At 51.7% G+C, this 2,608-nt stretch overlaps 1 pseudogene; it reads left to right on the top strand.

Annotated features, from left to right (window-relative positions):
• The first annotated feature begins 607 nt into the window (after positions 1-607).
• On the top strand, positions 608-1,586 carry LOC116544936 (annotated as a pseudogene).
• Positions 1,587-2,608: the final 1,022 nt, after the last annotated feature.

The raw sequence follows: 2,608 nt of genomic DNA, 5'->3' as shown, positions 1-2,608 counted from the left end.
GTTTGTTTATTTGAGATGGAGTCTTGCTCTGTCACCCAGGCTAGAGTACAGTGGTGCGATCTTGGCTCACTGCAACCTCCACCTCCCAAGTTCAAGTGATTCACCTGCCTCAGCCTCCTGAGTAGCTGGGATTACAGGTGCCCGCCACTGCGTCCGGCTAATTTTTTTGTATTTTTCTTACAGACGAGGTTCCACCACGTTGGCCAGGCTGGTCTCGAACTCCTCACCTCAGGTGACCTGCCTGCCTCGGCCTCCCCAAGTGCAGGGATTACAGACATGAGCCACTTGGTTTTGTTTTCTATGAAGCTTTGCTCCACTGAGGGATGCAAAAGTGTTTATAGAGAACAGCCAAGTTTGACTATCAGCAGCTCTGTTAGGTCCTTGAGACACTGACTGCCTCAGGCATGAATGGCTTGGCTTGAGAGGCAACAGAAGCCCCCTGAAAATGGCTTGAGGATAACCGAACACAAAGGAACTTGATGGATATGATGGAATTTTCACAGAACAGTATAGGTTTCCGTGGGAAGCTGGGACCAGAATGGCATCTCTGAACCCTGGCCCTATATGGCTTCTCTCCCTTTTTGTTCCCACTAGACACAGACCATACATGGAACCAGAAAACCAAACCGAAATCTCAGAATTCTTCCTCCAGGGACTCTCAGAAAAGCCAGAGCATCAGACCCTCCTCTTCACAATGTTCCTCTCCACATATGTGGTCACCATCATCGGAAATGTCCTCATTATCCTGGCCATCCTCACGGACTTTCGCCTCCACACACCCATGTGCTTCTTCCTGTCCAACCTGTGATCCTCCACCACCATCCCCAAGATGCTAGTGAACATCCATCAGAACTCAGAGCAGAGCCATCTCCTTAGCGGGCTGCCACCCAGATGTACCCCTTCCACCTGTTCAGGACCATGGACAGCTTTCTCCTGGCAGTAATGGCCATTGACTGCTTCGTGGCATTGTCCACCCGCTCCGTTACTTGGTCCTCATGTGCCCCATGTCTGTGGCCTGCTGCTGGGGGCACCGTGGGTGATCACCAACATCCAGTCTCTCGTACACACCTGCCTCATGGCTCAACTGACCTTCTGTGCCGGCTCCAAAGTCTCCCACTTCTTCTGTGACCTCATGCCCCTGCTGAAGCTCTCCTGCTCAGACACGCACACCAATGAGCTGGTGATCTTGGCTTCTGGTGTCGTCATGGGCATCGCCCACTCTCCTGCATCCTTCTCTCCTACATCTGCATTTTCTGGACAGTCTTTAAGATCCCTTCTGCTCGGGGCAAGTGGAAAGCCTTATCCACCTGTGGCTCACACCTCACTGTGGTGTCCCTGTTCTATGGGACCATCTTTGCTGTGTACTTACAGCCCGCATCCCCCAGCTCCTCCCAGAAGGACAAGGCAGCTGCCCTCATGTGTCGGGTGAGCATCCCCATGCTGAACCCTTTATCTACAGCCTACAGAACAAGGACATGAAGAGGCCCTAGGGAAGCTCATCGGCAAAGCGGCCGTCCCCCTGTCCTACAGCAGAACAGTTATTGGATGCTTATCATGTTCCAGGATCATTGTTGGGTGCTAGGGACACAGAGAGCATCCCATCCCCTAGCTGGGAATACAGACAAGGAATAAATCCTTCCAGTACAACGTGGTAAATGTGTCTTAAAGAGATGAACAAAGTGCATGGGCCCCCAAAGGGAAGGCGTGTATTTTCCCCATGATTTATCTTCCCCATGAAGATCAGAATAGCAAAGATCAAAGTGGCCTGAAATCAGCCCCTCTGGGGGATCGGGCATTTAGGGTTGCTAGGTGGATAAGAGTAGTTGAAAACAAGACATGTGGCTACACTCATTTTAGTATTGACAAAGGATGGGTGTGGTGGCTCAAGCCTGCAATCCCAGCATTTTGGGAGGCCAAGGTGGAACGATCGCTTGAGGCCAGGAGTTTGAGACCAGCCTGGGCAACATTCATTCATTACTTTCAATGGCCAAGGCAGGCGGATCACCTGAGGTTGGGAGTTCAAGACCAGCCTGACCAACATGGTGAAACGTCTTTATAAAAAAAAAATAAAAGCACCACTGCAGTGATGAGGCCGGGTGTGGTGGCTCATGCCTGTGATCTCAGCACTTTGGGAGGCTAGGCAGGCAGATCACTTGAGGCCAGGAGTTTGAGACCAGCCTGGCCAATATGGTAGACCCTGTTTCTACTAAAAATGCAAAAAATTAGCCAAGCATGGTGGTGCACGCCTGTAATCCCAGCTACTCGGGAGGCTGAGGCAGGAGAATCATTTGAACCCAGGAGGTGGGGGTTGCAATGAGCCAAGATCGTCCCGCCGCACTCCAGCCTGGGAGACAGAGCAAGACTGCCTCAAAATAAAACATACCCCCAAAACCACTGCAGTGATGAAGAGGTGAATGAGGGGATAGTGAGTGTGACATTAGGGCAACTGATGTAGCTGGGCAAGGGACAGGGGTTGGGGAGGCTTCCCTGAGGAGGTGGAGTCTGTGCTGTAATGTCAGTGCCAAGCAGGAATTTACTCGGGAGGGGGTGGGAAGAGGGAAGAGCATTTGCAAAGGTCCTGTGACACCAGCTCCTTTTCTTCTGATGG

Source organism: Sapajus apella, unplaced genomic scaffold (genome assembly GCF_009761245.1).
Source record: "Sapajus apella isolate SASKATOON/1434 unplaced genomic scaffold, GSC_monkey_1.0 scaffold237, whole genome shotgun sequence".
Taxonomy (NCBI): domain Eukaryota; kingdom Metazoa; phylum Chordata; class Mammalia; order Primates; family Cebidae; genus Sapajus; species Sapajus apella.
Note: the sequence above shows the minus strand (reverse complement) of the source record. Positions and strands in the feature narration are given on the sequence as shown.